Source organism: Amblyomma maculatum, chromosome 1 (assembly GCF_055883805.1).
Source record: "Amblyomma maculatum isolate TAMU_Amacu chromosome 1, ASM5588380v1, whole genome shotgun sequence".
Lineage (NCBI taxonomy): Eukaryota > Metazoa > Arthropoda > Arachnida > Ixodida > Ixodidae > Amblyomma > Amblyomma maculatum.
In genome coordinates, this window is record NC_139344.1 from 232,108,116 (window position 1) to 232,120,800 (window position 12,685).

A 12,685-nucleotide genomic window follows, 5' to 3' on the forward strand; every position below is an offset into this window, starting at 1 on the left:
CTCACGTGCCGCCAAGCCAGCTGCAATACACTGGAACGTCGAACGAGAAACTTGACGCTCCAATTACAACAGCCGAAGTATATGCAGCCGCTATAATCAGCAACGCGCAATACAGCAGCTGGAGCATGACAGAATCACAAATGGCATGATTCGCAATCTTAGTAAAACTCAAATTAAGGACTTCACTACTTACATAAATGACTTTCTCTGAAAAAAGAGCGAGATACCCCCGGAATGGAAGCATTCTGAAATTATAACCATCCCAAAGTCAGGCAAAAAAGCCTTGAAGCGCTGAGACCAATCTCACTGACCTCATGTTGAGGCAAGCTCTATGAACGGGTCATACACACCCGTCTCCAAAACTTCATTAAGGATAACCAACTCTTCCCTCCTACGATGATCGGCTTCCGAAAGGGACTATCTAACCAAGATGCATTTCTTCTCATAAAAGAAGAGGTCATTCGAGAAATTCCACGCCACAGTGAAAGATGCATCATGGCTCTCGACCTTAAGGGAGCCTTTGACAATATTTCGCACGATGCCATCCTGAAGGAACTCAGTAACATAGGATGTGGAGAACGAATCTACAGATACATTCAGACTTTCCTCAGCAATCGCACGGCGACAGTTGGATTGCGAGAGACGCGCACGGGGACACTCGACATGCCAAACAAAGGCACGCCCCAGGGCTCAATAATATCTCCCCTCATCTTCAATATCGCTATGATAGCGATGGCGCGAACCCTAGATACAGTCCCCAGCATCGAATACACCATCTATGCGGACGATCTCACAGTATGGGCCACCAAGGGATCCCTGGCAGACAAAGAAAACGCCCTACAAAAAGCTGCTACCTGCATTGAAGCCCAGGCAGCCAAATGCGGGCTGAGCTGCGCCCCGGAGAAGTCAGAGGTCTTACGCATTTGCGGGTACGCCTATCAATCTCCGAGACCTCTCAACATTACCATAAACGGCACTTGCACCAAGGAGGTCGAAAAAATACGAATTCTTGGACTTTGCTACAAAGCGACAGGAGGGTTACATTCGCCCTCCAAAAACTAAAAACATCTGCTCAACAGATCGCTAGAATGATAAAGCGAGTCACTAACAATCGCAAAGGTATGAGAGAGGAAGATACCATAAAACTGGCACAGGCCCTCATTACAAGTCGGTTAGCCTACGGACTCTCATACACCGAAATGATCAAGAAATAGAATGACAAGGCGAATGCTATCTTACGGATGGCATACAAACAGTCCATCGGTCTACCCTCTTTCACGGCCAACAACCTACTTGATGCACTTGGCCTCCACAACACCTTCGAGGAAATCCGGGAAGCGATGCTCCTAGGCCAAAAAGAACGCCTTTACACTACAGCAGCGGGCAGGAACATTCTAGATAGAATAGGCACTTCGGCTGACAGAGCCAAACTCCAAGATACCGAAGACTTACCACCAACCCTTCGCGAAAGGATCCACGTGACACCACTACCAAAGAACATGCAAAAAGAAACAAACGAAGGACGCCGAAAAGCCCGCACTGACCACATACGACGCACACACCTCAAAGCGCGAAATGCTATCTACGTTGACGCATCTAACTATACCCACTCTCCATACTCAGTAGCAGTCATCCTGGATAATGAATTCCGGGAAATCACAAGTGCTACAATCCCTATACCCAACTGTACTGTAGCAGAAACGGCAGCCATTGCGCTGGCCATTCAGCATGGTGAAAGTTCTGGCAGAAACCTGAAAATAGTCACCGACTCACATGCAACCTGCAGGTTATTCCTTGCAGGACGAATACCTAAACAGGTATCAAAAATTCTTCACCTGAATGAAAAGTTCAACTCCGATCGGAAGCACCAGATTACCTGGACGCCAGCTCATGATGGATTAGAGGGAAACGAGGCAGCGGACAGCTTAGCTCGAGGATACACAAACCGAGCGGCTAATCTCCCTGATCTCATCCCTCTTTCCTCACTTTATGGCGAACGACTTCACTCATTAATAACACAAAGGCGAACCCTCCCACCTCCACACCGCAAACTATCGGCACAGGAGGCCAGAGACTGGAGAAAACTTCAAACTAATACCTTCCCAAACTTACTCCTTGATCTTTCCAGGCGAATACGAGGAGTCTTGTCCTTGGTGCGTGTAGTGTGTCAGCCAGGGAGCGTCTGCTCGTCACAAGGTGTCCGGCCTAGCGAGGAATCCTTCAGGCGAGCTGACGTGCTTCCGGTCGGTGGTTGAGGCATGGATCTATCGCCGGTTAGCCACATAGCTGACCGTTAGATTTAACACCCAGATAGAGGTGTTTGTCCCTCTTCCCACCAAAACTGATAACTGAGAGTGCGGGGAGACACTGGCAGTGGCCTTTCGTCCACGAACCCCCTCTCTCACATCGCGACAAATACACTCGGTTATCACATGCCTAGAACATGAGCGGAGGGGATTGCTGCGGGAAATGGTCGCCGACATTACTCCTCTGATTCCTTCTTTCTTGCTTTGCCCAAGTCCTTACTTACAAGGTGCGAGGCGGTGCAGCTTACACACTGGACATTCTGCGTCGATGGCGCCGAACCAGGATAGGCTGCCCCAGCTACCCTGCAGACTCCGTTGACCTGCAGCACTTCATCTGGACCGGTCCTGGCACGGCAAGCCACCGCGCCCGCTGCACCTCTGCTCACCACATCCAGACATACGAAGACTGGACCCCCCCCCCCCCCCCCCCCCCCCCCCCAGTACTGACGCGTGCAAGCATATAGTGCCAGGGCTAGACTTCGAGTCTGTCACCCTCACCCTGCTTTTCGATGGAGGCGAAACGAAGAGGCGGCCGTGTGCTTTGCGATGTCAGGGAACGTTAAAGGGCCACGACACCAATTTTGGAATATAAACTGTTTATTACATCTAATTCTCGATGTTCCAAGCAACTAAACCTGTTTCCGCTCATCGGAGCCGCAGATATCTTTAAAACTAGTATTTTCGTTTCTTCGTGAACAGCGGAGACGACATAGACCGACGCTGCGTCGTTGCTGCATGTACAGGGCAAAAGCCGCGGCGGAGCTAACAAAGGCAGCCGGTGGCCGCGGAAACCGGTCAACCCGTAAAAAGGAGGCACTGCAATGGAGCGAAAAGGCTTAAAAGAGGAGGCGAACGGGAGAGCGGAGAGGATCGCAGGCAGCGGACGAGACGGTCGAACAGAAGACGAGCAGGGGAGAAGACTGGGGCTGCGCCACGACCTGCGAGCCCGCGGTCTAGCCGCCGTTCAAGTTCGTACCCACGCTTGGCAGCTCATCTACCCCCGCCAGCTGAAAATGAGGAAGCAGCGACAGCTCTCGGCATTCCACCACCTGGCCGTGACGAACACCCAGTCCTTCTTCGGAGCAGCACCTCGCTGACGCATCGACGCAGTCCAGTGACGGCGAGCCGCAGGATTCGGGATTCCAGCCCTTCTTCGGAGCCCGTGCCGTACCACGCCGACGCCGCTGCCTAGTGACGGCGAGCCGTAAGCGAAACTGAGCCAGTTGTTTTAATTAAATATGGTTAAAATTATATCCCAAGTCTGTGAATCCATCTCCTTGTGCCCACTGTGGACCCAGGACTACTTTAAGTAACTCGAGTCATCACAGCAGTCCACCGATCGCTGGATAGCTGAAATCCACGATGCCACTAAAGGAGGACCAAGATAATTCTGGAACCATATAAGCTGGCTAGGTAAAAAGAACCAAAGAAAGCAGGAACGGATTCAAGATGACGAGGGAAATTGTTTAAAAGGAGACAATCCTGTGAACTGTATTGCATGAGTTATAGCCGAGTCACTTAAGAGCGACGATAGGGAAATCTCCGCAAATCAGGAAGCAACACAAGATAGCCGGATACAAAGCAGCGGAGAACTGATCAATCTAAATTGGGAAAAGGCGGAAAAAAATATTCCCAGACGCACATCTACAGGAATAGATGAAATTTCGATCAAGCTGAACAATGAACTTGGTCCAAGAAGTAAGGAAACGTTGTTAAAAGCTTTGGAGACAGTCATAACGAATAAGCAAATTTCGGACAGCAGGCGGCAGAGCAAAATGAATTTGATTTATAAAGGGAAAGGAAATAGGATGCACATAAAATCCTACAGGCCGATTATGATAACGTCTGTTATATTGTCGTGACACTGGGACTAAGTCGACCCGGCCTTCACTTGGTAGCGTGCAGAGACTCCGGGTTGATGAAGGATTGAATCTTCGAAGTTGGTAAAATATATACAAGCAGGTTTAATGGCACTTTGAGAAAACTTATTTACATGAAAAAAAGGGTATATCAGCGAAATGACAAGCGTTAAGAGTTCATAGCGAGAAACGTCGGGATGAGCCGTTTACCCAGGGTTCAGAGCGTCATTTCGTGCTCTGCAACGTCCTTAAATCCCCTATGTGCAGCCTCTCTCTGAATATGCTGACCAATCAGCTCCAGGGCACACCCTTCAGATATCGGCAACCAATCGAACACATCACTGCACTGATGGTCTGATGCACTGACTGGTCCAGTATTGTTTCGTCGGGCGTGGTCACTTGTTGTCGGGTAGAGCTTGGAAACGGCGAGGAGGTAAATTTCGATTCTTCTGCAAAGATTAGCTATGTTGGTTCCGGCAAGTGGATTTCCTTTTCAGAAACCCAAGTGTACGTGTGCGCCACGAATACTGCTCCCAGCATTGTCCCTTTCCGGCAATTGCAACTCCTTCCTGCATTCACGGGAAATCCTCTAATGGCCGTAATCCACATGCTGCTTTCTTCTCCTGTACGTCAGAGGACGTGTCACTCCGATCGTCTCCTTTGGACAATAGGCATTCCTCACTTGACAATAGCGCCTCTGGACGGGAAGGGTGAACAGTTGAACAAAAGCACTTCTGGCTATTCCTCACAGGGCGATGTTTCTTTGTATTTTTCTTGACGCTCCCTTGACAGGGCCAACTTGGCAGTTCTAGGGTCTCGACAAAGCAAAGCATGCTCACGCAAAAAGATTCATGATTGTGAACACGCTCACTTAGAGCTTTTGCACCAACAGCAAATATCAATACCATGCCCACAGGCGCACAATAGTGCGCACAAGCGCGGACCATGCACGGTCACAACAATATGCAGGTTGGCCATGCAGGTGGTGAAATTAAATATGGAATCATGGGTGGAAAGTAAGAAGATACTCGGAGAACTTCAGAACGGGTTCAGAAATAATAGGCGCTTAGATGATAGCCAGTTCGTGCTTATACCCAATGCATCGAAATAGCTAGAGCGGAAAACAGACCTTTGTATTTAGCATTTCTGGACAAAAATTGGGCGTACGCCAACGTAAACAGGGAAATCCTGTGGAACATACTAAAAGGAGAAGGTATTGGGTATGAGATGACAGACTTCCTACAGGAAATATACCGGGATAACAAAGTAGAAATTACATGGGAAGGGATAAAAAGTACGGACGCTTTCAAGGTATGCAAAGGATTAAGACAAGGTTGCCCTCCATCACCGCTGCTGTTCATGCTTTATATGATAAATATAAAACGGAGGCAACAAGAAAGTAATATAGGTCTTAACCTGTCTTATATAGATTAACGGAAAGGTGGTAGAGCAGCGGCTCCCCGGTTTAATGCATGCAGACGATATTGTGCTGTTAGCATATAGCCAGGAAGACTTGCAAACTCTAGTTAAGTATTGCGGAGACGAAGGGGATGCTCTAGGCTTCAGTTTTAGAGCAGTTAAGTAGGGTTTGATGATTTTCAACGGCTCAACAGATCAGGGTCTTAAAATACAAGGTCATGTAATACCCAGAGTGGCATAATATAAATATCTTGGGGTATGGGTAAACGAAGGATTGGCATACGTTGAAAAGCATGAGCAATCACTTAGGGCAAAAGGGTGAAGAGATGCCGGGATAATGAAGCATAGGGCATTGTGGGGATACAACATGTATCAGGTGCTGAAGGATATTTGGAAATGAATTTTGGTTTTTGGGCTTACTTTCAGAAATGCGGTTTTGCGCCTAAAAGCAGAGGTGTAGTCGACATTAGAAATAAGAGATCCGTCGGACGATTGGCACTGGGTGCCCACGGCAAAACCACAAATGAGGTGGTACAGGGAGATATGGGCTGGGCATCTTTCGAAGCACGAACTCGGAGTAAAATATTATATGAGGAACGTCTAAAGAAATTGGACAGTAACAGGTGGGAAGCTAAAGTATTTAAATACCTATACCTATAAAGCGTTGACTCACAATGGAGAAAATTAACTAGGAAGCTAACTATGCTGGTCACACAGATGGAGAAATAAATAGCGTTAAACAAAAGGTGAAAAACGCAGAAGGTAAAAATCAGACAAATTCTATACCGAACGTGGAAAAGACATATCAGGAAGGAAGCTTTGTTTGATAACTCAAGAGGCAGTACCCTACCTTTTCAGGCTAGATCAGGGTGCTTTGGAACACGTAGCTACAAAAAGATATTTAACTAAGAAGATGGCCCATGGTGCAGAATGTGGTAAATCCATAGAAACAATTGAATGTCTTATACTCGAATGTGATGGTATCCATACGGATGTCTATGCAGGCGCAGTCACTCTTCCTGAGGCCCTAAGGTATAGAGATACAAGTGGCACAGCCGCTTGATGGAAGCACGGCCACTTTCGTTGAGCGGCCGTGCAAGTGGTTGAGTAAATGGATCTGCAGTGGAAGCTAGCAAAAAGCGATTGGAAGATTGGTGGCTTAAAAGCAGAAAAGTGGCCTAATGTTAGCAATGTAGAAATAATATTATTAATTAATTGGTTCACAGGAAGGGAAAGGCGCAGTATCTGTCACACTTACTCTGTGGACACCTGAACCGCGCCGTAAGGGAAGGGATGAAGGTGGGAGTGAAAGTGGAAAGAGAGAAAGGGGAGCCGTAGTGGAGGGCTACGGAGTAATTTCGACTACCAGGGGATCTTTAACGTGCGCTGACATCGCACAGCGCACGGACATCACTTCGTTTCGCCTCCATCGAAACGCAGCCGCCGAGGTCAGGTTCGAACCCGGGAGCTCCAGACAGTAGTCGGGCGTCTTACCACTGCACTACCCCGGCGGGGCCAATGTATAAATAAAAATTCAATAAATGAAAATTCAATAAATGAAATGATGACATTGTTAACCGATCTAAAACAATGTGCAAGATAGGAAAACAGACAACGAACTTAATTGCAACTGCTAACACCCCGAGCAGTTGCATCAACGTATGCATCCAAGAAGCATACGTTGATGCGATCGGGTTTATCAATCAATCAATCAATCAATCAATCAATCAATCAATCAATCAATCAATCAATCAATCAATCAATCAATCAATCAATCAATCAATCAATCAATCAATCAATCAATCAATCAATCAATCAATCACTCAATCTTTATTTAATGTGCGCAGGAACAACCATGTGGTCTTCGTGCTGCAGCACAAAAAAAAAGAAACAAAAATGAAAATGCATAAACATGTTTACACACACAGAGAGAACACAAAAAAAAAGAAATAAGTAATACATGAAATGAAACTGAGACGAAAAGTATCACGGAAAGTAAGCAATCAATGAGTAGCATCACTTATATACACAGTGAGAGAATTTTTGAGCACACCAAGAAAGAAAAAAAAAAAAGAACGGTAGATAGAAGAGAAAAAAACAACAACAACAAATAACTGACATTGAATATAGTAATATAGAAATATACATAAAATAAACAACCATTCCAGGCGCAACAAATGCATGGTACTTAAAACACAGGCTAGAAATACAGAATAATACAATAAAGAAGTAGAATTGAATAAGGGACAGTAAAATTCGAATATAAAGTTTAAAGTTGAAATATAAGTAAGAAACTGATAAAAAGTAGTTCAAGATACAGACAGCATTGAACAGGAGAAAAAGCAAAAAGTGAAGTAAATACAATATTAAGGCTAGAAAGTGGGAGTTATATGTGATAAAATACTATTTAGAAAACAACGCTACGAACATCCAATGTAAATGAACAAAGCGAGTTTTGGAAGATGTCAAGGTGAGGACAAAATGAGTTAAATAACCACTGCATCCTGTTCAGAGTGGAGTGGGAATGAAGAGGAGAAACCTGAAATGGTCTGAATTCCCTCATGCTCTTTCGCGGAACGCGCAGTAGGATGTACTCTAAGAGCTGAGGGCACATAATGTGGCAATGAAGGAGTTTGTACAGAAATATGATATCAAGTCTGATACGACGGCAGTGAAGAGAAGGAAGATTCAGTTTGCAAGTTCGATTTGCAAGTGCCATTCCAAACAACCGACGCATACTCCAAGAGCGGCAAGCATATGGACAGGTACAGTTTTAGGAACGGAAGTGGAGTATGGAACTCTCTCGAAAGTCTGGAAAGGAAGCCCGCTGAGCAATGCGTTTAGTGTGAGAGGAGAAGCTGAGGGTGCGGTCAAAAAGTACACCAAGGTCATTAATTTCATCAACCCTGTCCAACCGCAACGAATTCACACAATAATGGTAGAGAAAGCTATGTGTTTTACTAGTAAAGGACACAACCCTAGTTTTGGAAGAATTGAGGGTAAGCCGATTCTTCGCACACCAATCAGAAAAAGCAGATATGTCCGATTGCAACAACAAGCAATCTTGAAAAGAATGTATTACCTTGAATATTTCTATATCATCAGCATAAAGAAGAAAAGAGAGTTCTTTATCGCCGAGGAAACATCATTAATAAAAACGGAGAAGAGAAGCGGGCCTAGTGCTGAACCTTGAGGAACTCCACTCGTTGCAGGGTAAACGAAAGATGTCTGTCCATTGACACTGACAAAGCAGAAGCGATCAAGGAGATAGTTGCGTAGGAGGGCTACGAGTGAGACTTCAACGCCAGAGAGTAGAAGTTTTTCAAGAAGTAGTGAGTGAGTAACAACGTCGAAAGCTTTGCTCATATCACAACAGTGTCAACCTGACCCCTCTGAAGGACTGCTGCAGAGGCACACGTCATAAACGTGACTAGGTTGGTAGAAGTAGAGCGACCCGACATGAAGCCATGTTGATTCGGTAGAATGATATGTTTGAGATGGAAGGAAAGTACGTGGTACAAAGCTAATTCAAAAAGCTTAGAGGTTGCACATAGAAGAGAAATCGGACGATAATTGGAAAAATCAGATTTGTTTCCAGACTTGAAGACAGGAAACACGCGTGCCATTTTCCACACGCGAGGAAAGGCAGCATTTTTTAAAGAGTTATTAAATAGGCTGTGGCTAAAGGTACGTCGGACGGACCCGATCGATGGTCTAAAAGGTATGTCCGACGGACCCGGCGCGTTTTTCTTCGGGATACGACGGACGGATCCGGGAAATATTTTTCAGAGGTACGGCGGGCGGACCCGATCGGTAGGGTTCTTCCGACGGACCCAACGCATTTTTCTCCGATATGGGCTTTGGGATCCGTCGAGAAAGCCGGACGGATCCGAGATCCCCAGATGTGGTTGTAGCAACAACATGGTAGCCATACGTAGCCAAATCGAAGTTGGTATGAGGTGTACGTGCGAGGTGCAGAATTATGTACTACATACTGCATGCGTGAAATGTGAAATTACAAAGAATAGTACAGTGGCAAGAATAGTGCCTAGAATGGGTGATATACTACGTGATGGCATGATGATAGGTTTACGTGAGTTGGACCGCGGCAGGGTGGCAAGCACGACCAGAGCGCAAGCGCATGTAATCGCGGTGTTGACGGCCAGCCCGCGGCCCGCACGCCCGCTCATTTGGTCCTCGTTATTATGTGGATTAACGTCTACGACGGTCGTTATGTAATTATGTAGTTTTGATTCTTCAAAGTTTCCTCACTTCCATCTGTGATGAGATGCGTCACGTAACGCATCGCTTTCTGCTCGCATTGAGGTTTGGTGCTGCAAGTTCTACGTAGTACAAGCGGCGCTGAAAAAGCTGGGCACCGCCGGCGTGTCTCTAGCCCAAGCATCGCGTCATTCGTGTTTGTTGTACAACTAGAGGTGTGGTTTGTGCTTACCGTGAGATGCTGTGATTACGGATTACGTTTTACTAGAGTGCTGTGTGAGACTACGAAGAGTGCTGTGATGAGCGCCGATGTCCGGACGGACAACAGTGTGTCCGTTTATGATCGGCGATGTTGCACGTGCATGTCAGTGTTTATTAGGTGCAGTGGTAATTTATTTACACGCGCTGTGCAACAATCAGACGAAAATAAGTCATCGATAATTTGTTAGCCTGCACTACAGAGCTCAAAACTCGGAAAATGGGAATGCACATGATGCAGTTTTCGCATGTTGGACGAAAAATAAGTGCCCAGCCCACACCGCCGGGATGTATTACCACAGGTGAAATGGTTCAGGTTTCTGTAAAATAGCTGCCTGGCACAGCACCTTCCTAAATGTTCAGGCTTTGTGCTATTGTTGAAGGCCACTTTATCATTAATAAAGGAACGAATATGCTTTGTGTGTTAATGACTAGTGCTTTTTCAACATATGTTCATTTTTTTTTTTCGTTTTTCCTTAGTTTCCTTTGTTTTTCATGCTAGACAAACACAAATAGTACACTTTTAAACTTGTCAATCCAAAGCTGAACATGAATATCTGCCATGCATGTGACAGCTTTAATGCTAGAAAGGTTGACGTGTATAGCATGTACGTAGATGCTGCGACATCTTAGTGGCACGTTCGGCTACTTGCCCCAAGGTCGTGATGTTTAATGCCAGTGATGGCAGTCTCACTTTGGTGCAGGTGAAATGCAAATGCTTCTGTTTCCTGCAAGATGTCAACGTAAAGTACAAAGCCCGGGCAGTCAAATTAGTCTGGAGCTCTCCACTACGGTATTTTTCATAGCTACATATATCACTTTAGGATGCAAAACCCTACATGCCACAGGTAGGCTGCATTGTTTTTTAGATTTTGTAACCTCTCATCTATGTTTTGCAACATTTGGCTAATTTTAGTTCTCAAACAGTTGTTAAAGATGAAACCGAAGCAGTTCTTGGCATGGTTTCCTGCTTGGATTAATTTGCTAATTGCAGTTCTTTGAACCTTGCATCAATGCTGGACAGTTCAAATAGCAGGCAGTTGAATTACAGAAATGATGTGGATCGTGCATTTCAGTTCCGACAAATGGAAAGTAACGGTCCCCTCCTTGCATGCATAGGTGCCCTTAGACAAATACATACTCGGGTGTGTGATTGTGACGCATATCAAGGGTCAACAGAAGGCCATGTGGAGCCAGTGTGATATTCTTCATGAAGGCTAAAGTAAAATTGTACAACAGCTGCTGTACCATGCAGAAAAAAATTGATCATTTTGTGTATGATTAACTGACCATGAATAGCATCTTACTCAGAGTATGATGTGATATATATCTGGTTTAGCATCCCAAAATAACTACGGCTATGAGGAACACAATAGTTGAGGGCTCCGGTATAATTTCAACCACCTGGGGTTCTTTTACATGCACTGACACCGCACGGTGCATCACGGCCTATTGTTTCGCCTCTATTGAAATGCCCCTGCTGTGGCTGGAACCAAATCTGCATCTTTCGGTTCAGCATCCAAGCACTCTTAACTACTGAGCCAGCACAACGGGGCCAAGTATCAAAATGCATGCCATTACATTTCCTTCTAGCCGGTGGTTTTCTTCGCAGAACTAATGTGTACAAGGAAAAGTAAATAGCAAGAAAACACTAGTTTTATTGCACATTATATTCACATTTCAGCAAACATTCTCTAGGAAAACATTTCTCATAATGTTTGCATGGAAACCATAAACATCTTACAAAAACAAAACAATGCACTTACTCCACTCCAATTATTAATGGGCGAGGTTGCATCTATGCTACTACACTGCACTTATCACCAAACCACAAGCCCCATCTGCTTTGTCCAATCACTTGATGAAACTAACGGAGACAGATGTCGCACACCACAGACTGGTCGTCTCGCAACATATCTCTGTATATGTTGCATTTCAATTTGATTCCTTTCCACTTAGCTTCAACTGTTGCCAGCATTACTAGTCACCCATCTTTACTGAAGTTCCTTTCTACGCTGTTGGGATCAGCATCCTTGTTAACGATGGTCTCTGGAATTTTCGATGCTATCATTTTCACATCTTTCTCATCTGGAAGAACGAAGGAAATGACAAGCTTTGAGCAGAAAAAAAATTAGGGAGACTCCTAATCTCCACCTGTAAGGGTATGGTGTGCCAGCGTTAATGGTTCTTGTCTGCAGATCCCACTGTAGATTCCCGTTAATTTACATGCCCTTTGCTACAAACATAATTACTAATTCCTTAATTCAGGTCTCTGTTATCTCAGATATACTCATTAGCATACGGTTGTAGACTGCCCTGTTAGGTGATAGACAACCTGGCATAGACCTCTGTAAGCCTCAACTTTCTTAATTGGAGCTGAAACGTCCCAGAACATATTTCAAATATAACTTTGTAAGCTTGACTTAACAGCTCCTGCCATGTCATGTGGCCTCGTGACATTTGGCTCGTGGCACTTTTGGCTTGTGCACAGAGGTCATCTGTTAAATACTGGTTAACATGCATGAAAAATACGTTTTCACACAAACTGGTGGCAAATGGTCAAGTGGTGCACTGCAGATTCTGAAATGTATACCTATATGCATGCAAGGATCGCATCATCAC